Consider the following 20,345-nt stretch of genomic DNA (forward strand, 5'->3'; position numbering starts at 1 on the left):
AACTTCTTCCTTACCATAGACCAAAATCTTAACTTTGTGTTGCATTATTACATCGGAATATTATAAAAACTGTTCAGAAGAAGGTATTTAAACTCTGTTGTTAGTACATTATTCTGTTGTTTCACATTTCCAGTTTTTTTTTTACCCTTGGTGAGTACAAAAAAAAAAAAAGCAATTAAAAACTTATACTACTTCAAAATCATACCTTTAAAAAATGATCTCTTATATCCTGAATAGAATTGTTTTTTTGCCCCAATTTGCTTCAGTTATGTTTATACGCTTTTGATCTGATATACTCTGCTGCTCCTGCTAAGTCACTTGAGTCGTGTCCGACTCTGTGCGACCCCATGGACAGTAGCCCACCAGGCTCCCCCATCCCTGGGATTCTCCAGGCAACAACACTGGAGTGGGTTGCCATTTCCTTCTCCAATGCATGAAAGTGAAAAGTGAAAGTGAAGTCGCTCAGTCGTGTCCGACCCTCAGTGTACCCATGGACTGCAGCCTACCAGGCTCCTCAGTCCATGGGATTTTCCAGGCAAGAGTACTGGAGTGGGGTGCCATTGATATACTCTAGTGGAGATAAAATGAGGTTGCAGGGGTTCCACCACCAAACTCTTCCCTGAATTTCCCTAAATAAGAACCATGTTCTCTCAATAAAGCTGGGGGAAGAAAACAATCATGTTCCTTCCTATGTCTCTATTTCTTAAAGCAACTTTTCAATACCTGTAAGACAGCACCACAGTATAAAGAAAGCTCAATGGATATGATATGGAAAATAAATAATTACTAAAATAAAATAGGATCTACTGAAACCTTTCTGGAAAATGTCTGATACTCACCTGAGTCATAATTTAGTCCAGAATGGTCCACAAATGCTTCAGAATAGTGGGACAAAGTTTGATGGATATTTACATGGTCTCAAAATCTCTTCCTACAAATTATAAAGGGAGAAAGAATAACTTTAGAGTGACAAAACTTGACAGACATCACCTTAACCAAGTCATCAAAGTTAATATTACCAATAATTGGATAAAGTGTAATAATTGGATAATAATTGGATAAAATTGCCTCCTGATATGTGACACACTTAGGACACCATATCAGTTCAATGGCATTCCTGCCAAAAATGTATTCTATATAAACTAAATCTAATCTTGGCAGAGGAAGCATCATCTAACTCAAGTTCAGTTCAGTTTAGTCGTTCAGTCATAGCCAACTCTTTGTGACCCCATGAATCGCAGGACACCAAGCCTCCCTGTCCATCACCAACTCCTGGAGTTCGCTCAGACTCACGTCCATCGAGTCGGTGATGCCATCCAGCCATCTCATCCTCTGTCGTCCCCTTTTCCTCCTGCCCCCAATCCCTCCCAGCATCAGAGTCTTTTCCAATGAGTCAACTTTTCGCATGAGGTGGCCAAAGTATTGGAGTTTCAGCTTTAGCATCAGTCCTTCCAAAGAAATCCCAGGGCTGATCTCCTTCAGAATGGACTGGTTGGATCTCCTTGCAGTCCAAGGGACTCTCAAGAGTCTTCTTCAACACCACAGTTCAAAAGCATCAATTCTTCGGCACTCAGCCTTCTTCACAGTCCAGCTCTCACATCCATACATGACCACAGGAAAAACCATAGCCTTGACTAGACGGACCTTTTTGGCAAAGTAATGTCTCTGCTTTTGAATATGCTATCTAGGTTGGTCATAACTTTCCTTCCAAGGAGCAAGCATCTTTTAATTTCATGGCTACAATAACCATCTGCAGTGATTTTGGGGCCCCAAAAAGTAAAGTTTGACACTGTTTCCACTGTTTCCCCATCTATTTCCCATGAAGTGATGGGACCACATGCCATGATCTTCGTTTTCTGAATGTTGAGCTTTAAGCCAACTTATTCATTCTCCTCTTTCACTTTCATCAAGAGGCTTTTTATTTCCTCTTCACTTTCTGCCATAAGGGTGGTGTCATCTGCATATCTCAGGTTATTGATATTTCTCCTGGCAATCTTGATTCCAGCTTGTGCTTCCTCCAACCCAGTGTTTCTCATGATGTACTCTGCATATAAGTTAAATAAGCAGGGTGACAGTATACAGCCTTGACGTACTCCTTTTCCTATTTGGAACCAGTCTGTTGTTCCATGTCCAGTTCTAACTGTTGCTTCCTGACCTGCATGTAGGTTTCTCAAGAGGCAGGTCAAGTGGTCTGGTATTCCCATCTCTTGAAGAATTTTCCACAGTTTGCTGTGATCCACACAGTCAAAGGCTTTGGCATAGTCAATAGAGCAGAAGTAGATATTTTTCTGGAACTCTCTTGCTTTTTCGATGATCCAGTGGATGTCGGCCATTTGATCTCTGGTTCCTCTGCCTTTTCTAAAACCAGTTTGAACATCTGGAAGTTCACGGTTCACATATTGCTGAAGCCTGGCTTGGAGAATTTTAAGCATTACTTTACTAGCGTGTGAGATGAGTGCAATTGTGCGGTAGTTTGAGCATTCTTTGGCATTGCCTTTCTTTGGGATTGGAATGAAAACTGACCTTTTCCAGTCCTGTGGCCACTTCTGAGTTTTCCAAATTTGCTGACATATTGAGTGCAGCACTTTCACAGCATCATCTTTCAGGATTTGAAAGAGCTCAACTGGAATTCCATCACCTCCACTAGCTTTGTTCGTAGTGATGCTTTCTAAGGCCCACTTGACTTCACATTCCAGGATGTCTGGCTCTAGGTCAGTGACCACACCATCGTGATTATCTTGGTCGTGAAGATCTTTTTTGTACAGTTCTTCTATGTATTCTTGCCATCTCTTCTTAATATCTTCTGCTTCTGTTAGGTCCATACCATTTCTGTCCTTTATTGAGCCCATCTTTGCATGAAACGTTCCTTTGGTATCTCTAATTTTTTTTGAAGAGATCCCTAGTCTTTCCATTCTGTTGTTTTCCTCTATTTCTTTGTATTGATCGCTGAGGAAGGCTTTCTTATCTCTCCTTGCTATTCTTTGGAACTCTGCATTCAGATGCTTATATCTTTCCTTATTTGGTGGCTCAGGGTGCATAATTTAGGTGGAGGAACAAATTGGGCACTTGTTTTCTTGGGTTGATAGTACATTGCTGGTGCTTCACTGAGGTGAGAACAGTAGCAGTTGTCTCAAGAAACACTTGATCTTTTGAGTGATCCTAGCATATGCTGGCTATCAGTATTTTGAAGTAGCTCTTCTGTTTTTACCACTTTGATCTTTAAAAACCACCAAAAAAATGTGACAGTTATTTATTTTCTATATTGCATAGATGTTGTGTATTACAGAAGCTTAGTAGGTTTGTCCTACTAGTGGTTTTAAGTTTTCTTTCAAAAAGGAGAAAACTTTACTCTATGCAAACAAGTTGGTTTCAAGGACTCTCATTAAATTTAGTCCTTCAGTTGTTTCTGTTGTCACAGATTTTAGTTCTGGGTTTCAGTGGATTGGTTTTCTCTTCATGGGTTGTATTTCCTCACCTTTTTGCATGCCTGGTAATTTTTTGGATATAGACATTGGGAATTTTACTTTAAATACTGGATATTTTTGTATTTATGTGTTCTTGAGGTTTTGAACAGTTTGTTAATTGTGTTTTGGGACACAGTTACTTGGAAACTGTTCAATACTTTTGGGTCTTTTAAGGTTTGTTAGGAAGGACCAGAGTTGTATACAATCTAGGTGTATTTTCTACTGAGGCAAGACCCTCTGAGTTCTCTGTCCAAAGCCCTTTAAGTGTTGCAGTTTGGTTGGTGGTAACAGTTTTTGTTCTTGATCCTGTGTGAGCTCTAAGTTTTGTTTCCTCTAATCCTTCAAGTGATTTTCTTCCCAGCCATGGTGTGAGGGTAGCCTCCTCACAGCATGTCCTAGCCGGTTCTGTACTGAAAGCTTAGCAGGAAGCCTGGAGATCTCTCTACAATTCTCTCTGGCAGCTCTCTTCTCTCTGGCATCTGTTCTGAGAACTCCAACTGCTTGGCCTCCGCAATTTCCAGCTGCATTTCTTCAACTTAGCGGATCACTGGGCTGTACCTGGATTCTGTGCTTCATTCTCTGTGGCCTGGAATCTCTCTCCAGGCTCCTAGCTGGGGCAGTTGTAGGGTTCACCTTGTTTGTTTCCCATTTGTCATGGATCATGGACTTCTGCTCTCTCATATCCAGTGCCTGGAACACTTTCACACATTGTTTCTCATTATAATTGTTTCAGGTGGGAGGGTAAATCCAGTTCCTATTACTCCATCTTGGTTAGAGGTACAAATTCTTAGTGATTTTATATATAATCATAACAGTTATAACAATTCATAATTTTCAAAAGATGCTGTCTCCATTTAAAAAATATGCAAAATGCTTGTTCACGTTTAGAGGGGATATAAGATAAAACACTGTAAATGAATGATCAAACAGGTGTGTGTGTGTGTGTGTATGTGTGTGTGTGTGTGTGTGTGTATACACACACACATATAAAACTCACTGCTGTGGTTAAGTGATACAAGTGCTAGTACTCTGGATTGTGTATTCATTGCAACAGAATCCTGTGTGGAAACACACCTCTCCGCTTCAGCTTCTTGTTTAATGATGCTTTCTTCAGGTTATATTTGGACGTTACAGTTGTGTCAGGTTCCTGAAACTGAAGTCACAGCGGAATGAGAACCACAGACCCTTCATAATTCTCTTTACTTTTGGTTGTAGTGTCACTTTTTAAGTAATAAATCTCAAATAGCAAAATTTTCCAAGTTTGAATAAAGAGACCACATGTCAAACTATTAGTAAGACAATCTGTGGATCTAAATGGAGGTCATGAAATGGTCTGGAAAAGTCAGATGAGGGCTTTGGGAAACACCTGAGGCAAATAAAAAGTGAGAGAAGAGGATACAAACATTTTAAGTTTAGAATTAAACTCTTTAAATAGGAAGAATATACAACTAATTCTACTTATAAGTGGGTTTTGTTCTTCATCTTTGTTTTAATCAGGAATTACATTACTTATAAGTGAAAACAGGTATGTTTTAAAAAACACTATTATATTAATAAAGTGGTTTGTTTTTAGTGAAAACTGCCTGGTGAACTGATGGGGTGTTTCATGTATTTTTGCTATTCAGGTATTCACATTTAAAGTACAACCAACCACTGAAATTTTATTGTGGTAAATAGTCACTGAAATTTGCCTAAAGGCAGTTTCTTAAATCCAGACATATTGGTTGGAGAGAGTTAATTTACTTCTTTAAATACTTGATCTGAATACTAATTCAGGATGTAAATGTCACAGTTTGCCTGCTTTAGGGGTTACAGTGATTATTCCATGAGAACAATATTTGAATAATCATAACTTTTTTTCATTTTGGAAGAGAACAGATGATCATTGAGTCAGCCATAAGTACCAGCACCTATGCTCCTAGTTTTAAATATAACTTGAATTAATTGTTTTCAGTAAAATAAGTAGATATTTTATAATTATATGTTAATTACTAAATAATATGGTTTTCCAGTTTTTTCTTTTTTTTCTTTTTTTTTTAATTAATTTTATTTTATTTTTAAACTTTACATAATTGTATTAGTTTTGCCAAATATCAAAATGAATCCATCACAGGTATACATGTGCTCCCCATCCTGAACCCTCCTCCCTCCTCCCTCCCCATAGCATCCCTCTGGGTCGTCCCAGTGCACTAGCCCCAAGCATCCAGTATCGTGCATTGAACCTGGACTGGCATCTCGTTTCATATATGATATTTTACATGTTTCAATGCCATTCTCCCAAATCTTCCCACCCTCTCCCTCTCCCATAGAGTCCATAAGACTGTTCCATACATCAGTGTCTCTTTTGCTGTCTCGAACACAGGGTTATTGTTATCATCTTTCTAAATTCCATATATATGCGTTAGTATACTGTATTGGTGTTTTTCCTTCTGGCTTACTTCACTCTGTATAATAGGCTCCAGTTTCATCCACCTCATTAGAACTGATTCAAATGAATTCTTTTTAATGGCTGAGTAATACTCCATTGTGTATATGTACCACAGCTTTCTTATCCATTCATCTGCTGATGGGCATCTAGGTTGCTTCCATGTCCTGGCTATTATAAACAGTGCTGCGATAAACATTGGGGTACACGTGTCTCTTTCCCTTCTGGTTTCCTCAGTGTGTATGCCCAGCAGTGGGATTGCTGGATCATAAGGCAGTTCTATTTCCAGTTTTTTAAGGAATCTCCACACTGTTCTCCATAGTGGCTGTACTAGTTTGCATTCCCACCAACCGTAAGAGGGTTCCCTTTTCTCCACACCCTCTCCAGCACTTATTATTTGTAGACTTTTGGATCGCAGCCATTCTGACTGGTGTGAAATGGTACCTCATAGTGGTCTTGATTTGCATTTCTCTGATAATGAGTGATGTTGAGCATCTTTTCATGTGTTTGTTAGCCATCTGTATGTCTTCTTTGGAGAAATGTCTATTTAGTTCTTTGGCCCATTTTTTGATTGGGTCGTTTATTTTTCTGGAGTTGAGCTGTAGGAGTTGCTTGTATATTTTTGAGATTAGTTGTTTGTCAGTTGCTTCATTTGCTATTATTTTCTCCCATTCTGAAGGCTGTCTTTTCACCTTGCTGATAGTTTCCTTTGATGTGCAGAAGCTTTTAAGGTTAATTAGGTCCCATTTGTTTATTTTTGCTTTTATTTCCGATATTCTGGGAGGTGGGTCATAGAGGATCCTGCTGTGATGTATGTCAGAGAGTGTTTTGCCTATGTTCTCCTCTAGGAGTTTTATAGTTTCTGGTCTTATGTTTAGATCTTTAATCCATTTTGAGTTTATTTTTGTGTATGGTGTTATAAAGTGTTCTAGTTTCATTCTTTTACAAGTGGTTGACCAGATTTCCCAGCACCACTTGTTAAAGAGATTGTCTTTAATCCATTGTATATTCTTGCCTCCTTCGTCAAAGATAAGGTGTCCATATGTGCGTGGATTTATCTCTGGGCTTTCTATTTTGTTCCATTGATCTATATTTCTGTCTTTGTGCCAGTACCATACTGTCTTGATAACTGTGGCTTTGCAGTAGAGCCTGAAGTCAGGTAGGTTGATTCCTCCAGTTCCATTCTTCTTTCTCAAGATCGCTTTGGCTATTCGAGGTTTTTTGTATTTCCATACAAGTTGTGAAATTATTTGTTCTAGCTCTGTGAAGAATACTGTTGGTAGCTTGATAGGGATTGCATTGAATCTATAAATTGCTTTGGGTAGTATACTCTTTTTCACTATATTGATTCTTCCAATCCATGAACATGGTATATTTCTCCATCTATTAGTGTCCTCTTTGATTTCTTTCACCAGTGTTTTATAGTTTTCTATATATAGGTCTTTAGTTTCTTTAGGTAGATATATTCCTAAGTATTTTATTCTTTCCGTTGCAATGGTGAATGGAATTGTTTCCTTAATTTCTCTTTCTGTTTTCTCATTATTAGTGTATAGGAATGCAAGGGATTTCTGTGTGTTGATTTTATATCCTGCAATTTTACTATAGTCATTGATTAGTTCTAGTAATTTTCTGGTGGAGTCTTTAGGGTTTTCTATGTAGAGGATCATGTCATCTGCAAATAGTGAGAGTTTTACTTCTTCTTTTCCAATTTGGATTCCTTTTATTTCTTTTTCTGCTCTGATTGCTGTGGCCAAAACTTCCAAAACTATGTTGAATAGTAATGGTGAAAGTGGGCACCCTTGTCTTGTTCCTGACTTTAGAGGAAATGCTTTCAATTTTTCACCATTGAGGATAATGTTTGCTGTGGGTTTGTCATATATAGCTTTTATTATGTTGAGGTATGTTCCTTCTATTCCTGCTTTCTGGAGAGTTTTTATCATAAATGGGTGTTGAATTTTGTCAAAGGCTTTCTCTGCATCTATTGAGATAATCATATGGTTTTTATTTTTCAATTTGTTAATGTGGTGTATTACATTGATTGATTTGCGGATATTGAAGAATCCTTGCATCCCTGGGATAAAGCCCACTTGGTTTTGATCTTTGATGTTTGACCACATGGATTTGCAGAGTTATATGCTAAACGATGACTTATTTTCTTAAAATTCATAAAATGGCACTTGAAAATAAGAATTTTAACATATATCCAACTTAAGACAAATATTGACTATTTTGTAGGTGTTTCCTATGCTAATGAAGTTTGATTATATAAATTGTCTTATGAAAGATACTCAAGTAAATTACTCATATGACCTACTTTGAAAGCTCATTTTACTAGAGTAAAATTATTTACCCAAGATAGATATAAACCTAAAACATTCTCAAAGTATTCTTCAGATCAGCTATATCAGTGTCACCTGAGATACCTGTTAGAAATTCAAGTTCTCCAGCCCCACCTTGGACATACCAAATCAGAAACTTAGGAATGGGGCCTAACCACGTGGGTCTAAGCAAACCCAAGGTGATTCTGACACTTGCTCACATTGGAGCTCCTGTGATCTGAAAGAATGCTTCTCCGACTGCAAACACAAGGCCAGAAAAGCTGCTTTTCACAAGAATTTTCTCCAATGTTCATTCGCATCTCTGAAACTCCTGTCATAAATCTGGGTTTGAACTGTTAGTTGAAGCTAATTAGGATTTGAACCTATTTAGAGTGAATAAGTGCAGTCTCCTCAAACCATTTTTTTCAATTTAATGCCCAAATGATCATTTCATTGCCCAAGATGAAAGTAACTAATTTGTCGTATGATTTCCAAACTGTAACTAACTCAAGTTAACCAAGAGAGTTTCATCTAATTGGGTGAACTTTTGATGGGTAAACTCATCAGAACTAATCTGAATGCAGAGATTTTCTTTTTCATTTGTCTTTCTCCACCCACAAAAGGGGGAAAACGACTAACTGCTGATAGTTACTGCTTTCATCTGTACAATTGCCAGCTTGCATTTAGTTTCATGAAATACACTTAGATTTGCTTCAAAGTAGATTTGCTTCAACATCTTTGAGTAATTTTGCAACCTGGAAGACTGGGAGTGAGCTCTTACCTCTAGGAGAACCCAAGTTTATAGGCTATTTCAAAGCAAGGAGGAATGAAAAAAACTGTGTTACCCTCTGCCAGGGGAAAAGAAAGACCTTTGAAAGGTGAGTTTGAGAATTTTTTCACCTTATTGGACAGAAATTTCTTAAATTAAATGTCATATAACCTTAAAGGGTTGGAATATTATGAAAATATATAGATGTGTGCAGAAAAACACTGCTTGTGATGAGAAATTTCTCCTGTGAATTACAATGAAGGATATTTGCTCTGTTTGAAACTTGCAATGAGCATTGGGTTATTAATATTATGAAATTTAATCTGAGATTTAGACAGTGTCAGTGTCTTTAATTTATTCTTATTTGGATGGCCTCATGAGATTCATGCTCTGATAAGCTCTGAAAGTTAGTGGTGGCTTAATCTTAGCCTGAATTCCAGACATATCTACAATTTGTTCTTGTACTCGGAGTTAGCTGGTATGTGCAGGTAGCTTCTGAAAAATGGCTTAATTTTGGTAGTCCTCTGCCTTTTAGATGAAACATTTCAAAGTAGCCATTAAAAAGAATGAGGTTGAAAAAGCAAATCTCTTGGAGATAGTTAGGGAAAATGTGTAGGTAATTTTTTCCTCATACTTTATGTATGATTATCACTGGATGTATTGCTGGGTTTTTTTGTTTTTTTTTTAGATATATTTTTCTCCATTATTGGAGAAAAGGATAAACTTAATCATTTAAAACAATAAAGTCAGATTAGGGTGGTAAAAGGAAAAAGCCATCTCATTATTAAAGGAGACTCTATGCTTTGTCTACTGCATGAGTCTAGGACACAAATTTTTAAGCATTTACATTTTGGTTAAACCTGTCAGCCATGGTAGTCCATCAGTCCTCCATCTCCCTTTCATCTTCCAAACTTTTAGGACATCTTTCACTTGTGCTTTTCTCGCCCATTTTCCTTGCCCTTATCACTATATACCTATTTTAAATCTTCCATTAGTGTGTCACTTTAATGGACTTTTAGAAACAGAGATGGTAGGGCATCTTAATCAGAGACCCTCCATACAGAATACCATCTGACCTGTCTGCCTCTGCAGAGTTGGTTCTTCCCCTTGAGTGTGTCAGAATCATCCAGAGCACTTGTTAAACAACAGTACTGGTTTCACCCTCAGAGTTTCTGACTCAGCAGGTCTGGAGTAGGGCTCAGAACTGCATTTCTAGCAAGTTCCCAGGTGATGCTGAGGCTGTTGTTTGGGAATCCTACCTGGAGAACCACTGCTCTAGACTCCATCCCAACCTACTACTTGCTGCAGGTATTAGTTTTCTAAAACAAATCTGCTTGTTGCAATGCCCTGTGTAAGTATTTCAGTGATCCCTGGTAACACATTAGATGATGTCCAAATTCCTTGGTGTGTCCTCAGTTGTAATATAATTTGAGAAATTGTTTTGGCTTTAATTGGCTCAGAACTTGCTCATGCACCCTGTGGGGATGGTACCCAGACCTCTGTTTTCCTTTTCGTCAGCAGAGGTTGGAGTTGTGGCCTGAAGGTAAAAGATACACACACACACAGAGTTTTCTTTCTAACTTTCATTTTCTTGAAATGGATATACCAGATGAGTATGCCAGGGGAAGAGAAGAGAGGAGGAAAGGGAAGAGATGTTCTTATACTCTAGGAAGGTATTATATGGAGGCCCACCCTTTGGTCTGATGACCATCAAGTATCTTTTGACACTTATTGAAAGGTGCATGTTAATTAGAAGAACCTCCAGTGTGAAACAGTATGCAAATTGTCATATACAGTGTCAAATACAGTGGTTTTAAGAATTTGTGACTACCTTACTATTTCCAGGGATGGGGGTAAGTGCTTTGAATGATTACTTCCTATTATTGATGCTCCCTACTTATATAAGAAAACACAAAGAGGCATCACTGGCCAGTCACACGCTGATGTGATTCATCTCACCTGTGTCATAAAATTTGCCCAAGAGTTTTATCCCTCTTCTCCTAGCACATCAGCCCTCTTTTCCACCTTGCCCTTAAAGCAATGGGTGCTTACATTCCTCTCCATTTCCTTTTAGAAAATTCTGCTGTAAGGGTTATATTTCTGTTTCACTGTTAGCAATTGTGACAATTTCACTTTGAGTGTATGTAAACTGTAAGTCATTCTTGTTACTGGTATTTGAAAAAGTGGATACTGGGGGTTAGGAATAGAAGTTGGTGCAAACAAAAGTTAGAAGACATGAGAGAAGCTGAGGAAAGAGTAATTTGGATCTTGGGGCTGCATCTTTGATGCTGTGGGAGGAGGGACAGGGGGTTAACATGGACACAGAGTTCCTGAGGACTAGGGGAGGGAGGCTAGAAACAGTTATCCTTGCTGCAGATGCATGACTTAAGAGAAACTATATTCTATGTAAGTCATTACACAAGAGCTTTTTGCAAAGTGGTGGTTGCTGCTGTACTTCTTTCTCTCTTCCTCTTCTTTTTTCTTTCTCCATTTTTATTCCTACTCATCATATTCTAAGTCCAGTAACTCTGTGGGGTCTGGGGAGAAAGAATTTATTTTCACTTATAAAATAAGGAATGAATTGAACACTTGGGGAAATGACTTACACAGAATATAGTTTCTCTTACGTTATGCATCTGCAGCAAAGCAGAATGAATTTACATATATAGAACTTCCATAGGAATTCTGGCATTTATTCTTGCCTCCCTGGGTCTACTCCTTTCTGGGCCCTAGTTTTGGCCACAGGACTTGCCAATGGAATAATAGCAAATATGATGTAGAGGCTGGAAAAGTACTTGTGGTTAGGACTTACTTGGTCTAGTTGCTGAAAGCCCTTCTGCCATTTTATGGATTAACCCCATCAGCCTTTTGGAGGATGAAAGACTGTGTATCCTGACACCCAACCATCCAGGCCATCCAGTGAAGGCCACAGACATGAGTGAAGCCATCCTATATCACTTGGCCCTGGCCGAGTCACTCCATATCAGTCATGAGAAATAATGAAAGTTTATGTCACCAAACTTTGAGGTGGTTTGTTCTATACCAGAAATTAATAGTATAGTGACCTCTACTATAGTAACCTAATATCTCAACTATGTGAAATACTGTTAATTTTAGTTTCATATGTAACCTTTGCTGTGTCTTAATCAAGTTCTATAGATCAGTCATTAAGAATGTGGGCTCCCTAGCCAGACTACCTGAATTTAAATTTTGACCTATCTGTTAGCTACATGACTTCTGCACAAGTCATCAAATCTCTCTGGGCTCAGTTTTGTTTTGTTTTGTTTTTTTTTAATTAGTGCTATTGGGAGGATTAACTGAGAATACAGTGAAAGGCACTTCATATTGTTCCTGATATGTAGTTAGTACTCATTAAACATGAACAATTAGAAGTAGTATGTAATATTTCTAGAATTGTTCATCAGTTCAGTTCAGTTGCTCAGTCGTGTCCGACTCTTTGCGACCCCATGGACTACAGCACGTCCAGGCTTCCCTGTCCATCACCAACTCCTGGAGCCTACTCAAACTCATGTCCATTGCATTGATGATCCCATCCAATCATCTCATTTTTTGTCATCCCCTTCTCCTCCCACCTTCAATCTTTCCCAGCATCAGGGTCTTTACCAGTGAGTCAGTTCTTCACATCAGGTGGCCAAAGTATTGGAGTTTCAGCTTCAGCATCAATCCTTTCAATGAATATTTAGGACTGATTTCCTTTAGGATGGACTGGTTAGATCTCCTTGCAGTCCAAGGGACTCTCAAGAGTCTTCTCCAACACTACAGTTCAAAAGCATCAATTCTTCGGCACTCAGCTTTCTTTATAGTCCAACTCTCACATACATACATGACTACTGGAAACACTAGAGCTTTGACTAGATGGATCTTTGTTGGTAAACTAATATCTCTGCTTTTTAATATGCTGTCTAGGTTGGTCATAACTTTTCTTCCAAGGAGTAAGCATCTTTTAATTTCATGGCTGCAGTCACCATATGCAGTGATTCTGGAGGCCAAAAAAAAAAAAAAAAAAAAGTCTCTCATGGTTTCCATTGTTTCCCCATCTATTTGCCATGAAGTGATGGGACCAGATACCATGATCTTCGTTTTCTGAATGTTGAGCTTTAAGCCAACTTTTTCACTCTCCACTTTCACTTTCATCAAGAGGCTCTTTAGTTTTTCTTCACTTTCTCCCATGAGGATGGTGTCATCTGCATATCTGAGGTTATTGGTATTTCTCCCAGCAGTCTTGATTCCAGCTTGTGCTTCATCCAGCCTGGCATTTCGAATTATGTACTCTGCATATAAGTTAAATAAGCAGGGTGACAATATACAGCCTTGATGTACTCCTTTTCCTATTTGGAACCAGTCTGTTGTTCCATGTCCAGTTCTAACTGTTGCTTCCTGACCTGCATACAGGTTTCTCAAGAGGCAGGTCAGGTGGTCTGGTATTCCCATCTCTTTCATAATTTTCCACAGTTTATTGTGATCTACACAGTCAAAGGATTTGGCATAATCAATAAATCAAAAGTAGATGTTTTTCTGAAACTCTCTTGCTTTTTTGGTGATCCAGTGGATGTTGGCAATTTGATCTCTGGTTCCTCTGCCTTTTCTAAAACCAGCTTAAACATTTGGAAGTTTATGGTTCATGTACTGTTGAAGCCTGGCTTGGAGAATTTTGAGCATTACTTTTCTACTTGGAGAGGAGTGTGAGATGAGTGCAATTTTGTGGTAGTTTGAACATCCTTTGGCATTGCCTTTCTTTGGGATTGGAATGAAAACTGACCTTTTCCAGATAAAGGCAAAGGAGACAAGGAAAAATATACCTATTTGAGTGCAGAGTTCCAAAGAATAGCAAGGAGAGATAAGAAAGCCTTTCTCAGTGATCAATGCAAAGAAATAGAGGAAAACAATAGAATGAGAAAACTAGAGATCTCTTCAAGAAAATTAGAAATACCAACGGAACATTTCATGTAACAGTGAGCACAATTAAGGACCGAAATGGTATGGACCTAACAGACGCAGAAGGTATTAAGAAGAGGTGGCAAGAATACACAGAAGAAATATACAAAAAAGATCTTCATGACCCAAGTAACCATGATGATGTGATCACTCACCTAGAGCCAGACATCCTGGAATTCAAAGTCAAGTGGGCCTTAGGAAACATCACTATGAACAAAGCTAATGGAGTTGATGGAATTTCAGTTGAGCTATTTCAAATTCTGAAAGATGATGCTGTGAAAGTGCTGCACTCAATATGCCAGCAAATCTCGAAAATTCAGCATTGGCCACAGAAGTGCTCATAGGTAACTCAGTACTCTGACCTTATTTTTCCATGAACTTCTGAAACATGTCTTAAATGTCACTTCTATTGTGAAATGGATTTTCATGAATAAACTTCAGGGTTGGTAAAGGACTCCAACTTTGTTATCATTCATCACATTTTTTTCTTTATACATCTCTTTCTGTAGGCTGTGGTTTCTTTAGGACAGGGGCTGGGAACAGCTGTATTATTAGCATCTAGCATGCTTTCTGTCATGCTGTGGAGTAGATAATAAGTAGCAGTTCAATGACTCAACATGCTTTTGGTAGTACCCCTCCCCTTCTCAACACTTACCACCTTGGCAGCTGGGGCCCTCAGGATCATTCTCATTGAGGCTTTATCCCTGTTTACGACGGTCATAAAGCCAAAGCCGTAGAAGGCATTTGAGTTTGTGACCCCTGACCCAAATCCCATCAAACATGAAAAATCAGTTACATCTCTAAACTTTCTACTACCTTATGATAAAAGCCATCATCATATCTCATTTAGAGAAAGGCCTCTAAGATAGAGGGCTGTAAAGTGATGTGAAATCTGATATCAATCAGGAGGAAATGACAGGACCATGAGGAGAAACTAGGTTCCTGGAGCTGTTGGCCTGACTCTGGTGGTGAAGATAGATGAACTAATGCACAAAGCAGTTGCAACTGACATTCTGTCCTATGTCTCCTTGGCTTACAGTTGAGTCCACTTGCAGCTACTGTGGCTGGTTTCTATGCAGTGTGGCAGCTTCCACCTCCAGTCCTGTGTCTCTGCTTCTCCACCTAGGAGCTTTCTCTTGCACTGTGCCTGGATGTCTCAAAGCTGGGGAATTTCCTAGGAGCAATTGTAGCTCCTGAAGGATGAGAAGCAGTGAATACATTTTCCTGCTTTCCCATAATTGGAGAGACATTTCTGATTTACCTGCCAGTTCAGAGAGTCCCTAGTTGCCTATTGCAATAGCCCCTTATAAACACACTTTTTTTTTTCTTCTGTCTTTTCCTTCCTTTTCATTTTCCCCTTTCCCTCAGTTGTGCTTCCTGGGATCACCTCCTGAATAAACTACATATGCTCAGTGACTTGCCTGCTCAGGACCTATTTCCTACATCAGGACTGACTGCCTTGCTTTTTCCCAAGGAACATTTAAGTCAGAAGTAAGAGTACTTACTTCTCCATAATAAAGTGTGTAAAAGATAGATTTTTGTACACAACAGAAAAATAAGGAGAACAGCTGGCAGTATTATGGGCCAGTGATTTCTACAACATTTCATAGATTTCAGAAATCTCCAGAGCAAAAAAATCCCAGGATGGCAGACCTGTTCATTTATTTTCTGGATCTCCTCCAAGCCTATCCATACATTGCGCCAGACTTCCCCACCCATAGGAAGAAATAAGCTAAAAAATACTGCAGTGGAGCCAAGTTAAGAAATGTTTCATATTCAAGGTGACTACTATTAAGTGTCAGGTAATGTGCCAACCATCTAGGGAGAAACCTCTGTCCTTATAATATTCCTTGAACGCAGTGAGTACTTAATATATTTTTGTTGAATTATGCTTGAGGATCTTACATCCTAATTAAGGAGGCAAGACATGGACTCAGTGGTTAAGCACTTCTTAAGGGCGTTATTTAATTAAGGACAATAATTAACAGAATAGGTAATAAATGCTTAGGGTAATTCCTCTAGGGTTTGGAGGCTGGAGTGAGTAGAAGAAAATTATAAAACTGATTTTAAATTATCTAGTCCCTTCTCTTGATTTTATAGATGCTGAAACAAAGAACATTCATTGCAGAGTCCTTCTCTTAGTTAAACATGATTATGTGATTAAATCTGTTTAAAAACAGTATTTAGTGCTGTACTTTGAGCATAAACCTGAGTCAAAGGATGGAACTAGGATTAGTTCTAGGAGTAGTAGCCTAACCCTCTTTATATATATCTGTATTTCTTATGCTTGTACTTGATATAAGAGCCTCTAACAAGTCAGGGAAGCACAAGAACTGGCTATTAGTGTCTTGATTTTTTTTCCTATTATTGACTTATCACCAAAAAAAGAAAAAAAGGTATCCTTTTCCTCCTGTGCTCTCATTCCAACAGGATGGTAAGTAAGCCTGGATGTTCTGAAAAACCTCAGCATTTCAGTAGCAAAGAAGTATAATGATTATGGAAAAAACAGTGGAATTTGGGAGTGTTTGTGACTCTTTTACAGAACAGTACAATAGGATTGTTTCTTCCAGGTCCATATTTAAACCTCTCTGCTGTTGAGGGTTGTTGAGAGATGCTATATATCATTTTTTTCTTGCGCTGAGCCCAGGGCTTCTGCCATTCAGGACAAAAAGGGTAGAGATCTCTGACCAGGTCCACCTTAGGTGCTGCTGAGACCATGGCCTGGGGCCATTCATGGATGAGCTGTCCTTGTGGTGTTCACACCAAGTTTATTGGTTTCCTATTGGCTCCCAAGACTGTGGCACTGAGTGTGGGTCAGATTTCCAGACAGCCACTGCTGTTTGAAGTTTGCTACTTACAAGGTTCTACCACCCATGTTACCTGCTAATCCTTTGCTTGGGAACCACTTCTCAGCTGGGAGGAAATAAGCCTGGACATAAAACATTTGGGCTGGTTGTCTGCCCTGAGAGGAGACAGTTCAGTTCAGTCGCTCAGTCGTGTCCGACTCTTTACAACCCCATGAATTGCAGCACGCCAGGCCTCCCTGTCCGTCACCAATCTCCCGGAGTTCACTCAAACTCATGTCCATCGAGTCGGTGATGCCATCCAGCCATCTCATCCTCTGTCATCCCCTTCTCCTCCTATCCCAAATCCCTCCCAGCATCAGAGTCTTTTCCAATGAGTCAACTCTTCACATGAGGTGGCCAAAGTATTGGAGTTTCAGCTTTAGCATCAGTTCTTCCAAAGAAATCCCAGGGCTGATCTCCTTCAGAATGGACTGGTTGGATCTCCTTGCAGTCCAAGGGACTCTCAAGAGTCTTCTCCAACACCACAGTTCAAAAGCATCAATTCTTTGAAGAAAGCTCAGCTTTCTTCACAGTCCAACTCTCATATCCATACATGACCACTGGAAAAACCATAGCCTTGACTAGAGGACCTTTTTGGCAAAAGTAATGTCTCTGCTTTTGAATATGCTATCTAGATTGGTCATAACTTTCCTTCCAAGGAGTAAACGTCTTTTAGTTTCATGGCTGCAATCACCATCTTCAGTGATTTTGGAGCCCCCAAAAATAAAGTCTGACACTGTTTCCACTGTTTCCCCATCTATTTCCTGTGAAGTGATGGGACCACATGCCATGATCTTAGTTTTCTGAATGTTGAGCTTTAAGCCAACTTTTTCACTCTCACTTTCATCAAGAGGCTTTTTAGTTCCTCTTCACTTTCTGCCATAAGGGTGGTGTCATCTGCATGTCTCAGGTTATTGATATTTCTCCTGGCAATCTTGATTCCAGGTTGTGCTTCTTCCAGCCCAGCGTTTACATGCCTTTTAATTTTTTGCTGAGTTGATAGTAGGAAAAGTTAAGATACCATAATAATTTCTCCATATCTCCCAAATGGGAGTCTCTTTTTACTGAGTAAATGACAGAAGTCATGAGGAGGCCAGATTAGAGAAAAACTTTTGATTCCCTCAAAAAGGTCATCTGAACTGTTTTAAGAATGGTGCATGTGGGATGGGAGATTGTCAGAACAAAAGAAGTGTTTCAGGTGTTTTAGCCTGGTGTTTTTCAGGATAAATTAAGAGTGTAGAATCATTTAGCAGATAGTAAGGGTTATAGTAAGTTTTGGAAGGAGATGCCTGGCTGGTGGCAAATGATTAGAAATAAATTCAGAGAGAGATGGTTGGAATACTGTTGACTTATTACCTACTCTGTCAAAAGCACAGGATGAATAAGGCCCATAAGGTCCCTACTGTCATGGAACTTAGCTTTTAGAAAGGAAGACAAATAAATGATAAACCAATAAGCAAAATACAAAGAAATAAGATTTTTGGATGATGGTACATATTCCAAAGAAAATAAAACAAGATGATGTAATAACAATGATAGGGGAGTGGGTAAGGATTTCTACCTTATATATCGTGGTCACCAAAGGTCTCTCCGAGGAGATAACCTTTGAGCTGTGTGCCACCCTTGTCCCCTCCTGTCATGTGTGAATTCCAGTGCACAAATGCCTGCACTTTAGCTTCTTCCATCAGAGAACTTAATAGGCTAAGTTGTGAAGATGCATTGGCTATTATGAGGGCAAGAATTTGTCTATAAAACTTTTGGACCTCCCGCAGTAGTTGGCACTTCACAGACATTTAGCAAGAGTTTGTTGAATGAGTAAATGAGTGGATCAACTTACCAAGAGAAAGAGTCTAAAGAGGACAGTGAGTGAAGGATGGAGCTTTGGAAAACGGCCACAGTTGGGGATGGGGTCAGAAGGAAGAGGGGCCAAACAGGGGAGTCTGTCTCTTTACTCTGTCATCCCTGCCCAGTTAGCACATTATCCTGTGGCTATCCCACTTGCTTCTCCTTGCAGTTTCTTTATCAGTCTAAAACTGAGCTTTTCAGCATGGTAGCCACCAGACAGGTCTTGGGTATTGAACATATGACATATGATTAGTTCCAGTTTAGATATGTTATAAGCATGAAACACATACCAAGCTCAAAGGCTTAGTTTCTTTCTTTTTCTTACTATCGTATAGAAGTGAATACTTTTATGTTGATTGTGTTAAAAGATACTTTAGATATATTGGATTAAATTAATATTAATGTCACTGTTTAGTTTTGCTTTTTATATGTGGTTACTAGAAAATTGAAAAATAATAGTTGGCTCACATTATATTCCTATTGCATATCATTGATTTATTATGTTGTTGTTTAGTCACTAAGTAGTTTCCAACTCTTTATGACCCCATGGACTGTAGCCCACCCAGCTCCTCTGTCCATGGGATTACCCAGGCAAGAATACTGGAGCGGATTGCCATTTCCTTCTCCAGGAGATCTTCCCAACTCAGGGATCGAACCCACATCTCCTGCATTGGCAGGCGGATTCTTTACCATTGAGACACCAGCGAAGCCCAACATTGGTCTATATGCTAAACTAAATAGATTAGTTTGATATTAGCTGGTCATCTCTGAAATGAGTGGTACAAAGAAGAGTGATGACTGTCACTTCCCTCTCAACAACTGAAAAAAATAATAACCAACACAGTGTAAAAAATTGGGACCAGACATAGAAGGTGTCACATTTTCTAGCCAGTGAGACATGACCCAGTATAAAACATATTTGGGAAATAACAGGTTAAACTTACAAATTCATAAGTAAATTTTGTCTCCTTTACTGGAAAATGGCTTTTCAGTTTTGGAGTGGAAGAGAACCCTTATAGCTTTTATGCTAAAATATCCCTTTTCTAATTTCATTTCTGATTTATTCCTGCTCTTTGGTATTTCAGCCACATGATAACTGTATAACTTAAAATATGTTTTTTTCTTTGTTTTTTCTATGATCGAGTATAGTCCCTAAAGATGAAGTCAGTGATGTCCTGGCTTCACATAAGTGATAGCAATATGAAGACACTTAAAAAAGAAAAGCAGATGTTAGTTAGACACTCTACTTTTATCCTACCAATAACTTTTTTAAGATTGAGCTCATAATGCCCGGATGTTAAAGTTCTTTCACAGATCCCAAATTAGGAATGTTCCATGTTGCTTTAATCCATTCCATTGCAATAGCTTTATTAGATGAAACACCCTGCTGAGCATCTGAAGAACAGTGGGATTATCACATTTCCCTTTGAAAATCCAGTAAAGATAAAATAAATGGTTAACAAAACAGAGCAAATTCAGTTTGCAGGTGTTCATAGGCGATGCAACCCCCTGATTGAATGAGTGTCTGTATTCCTCTGTGCTTGCAAAACGCCTGTTAAGCAGGCCAGAGAAATTCAGGAGGAAAAAGAAATCATAGGGCAAAAGTTGCTTTTCTCTCCTTTTGATGTGTTACTAATTGCATTGTGTTGACTGCAGGGATGGAGTGTCGGAAATCTGAAAACTTTATTTTGTTAAGTTTTACTTTTGACTTCACCCTGGGTG

At 38.8% G+C, this 20,345-nt stretch overlaps 1 long non-coding RNA gene across 2 annotated transcripts in view; it reads left to right on the plus strand.

Moving 5' to 3' along the window:
* The window catches only part of LOC147353499 (uncharacterized), a 214,300-nt gene that overhangs the window by 193,678 nt on the left and 277 nt on the right, over positions 1-20,345 (plus strand). The gene's annotated exons all lie outside the window — the stretch shown is intronic.

This window comes from Bos grunniens, chromosome 18, assembly GCF_055505025.1.
Source record: "Bos grunniens cultivar Pamir isolate PY7600 chromosome 18, Bosgru_T2T1.0, whole genome shotgun sequence".
NCBI lineage: Eukaryota > Metazoa > Chordata > Mammalia > Artiodactyla > Bovidae > Bos > Bos grunniens.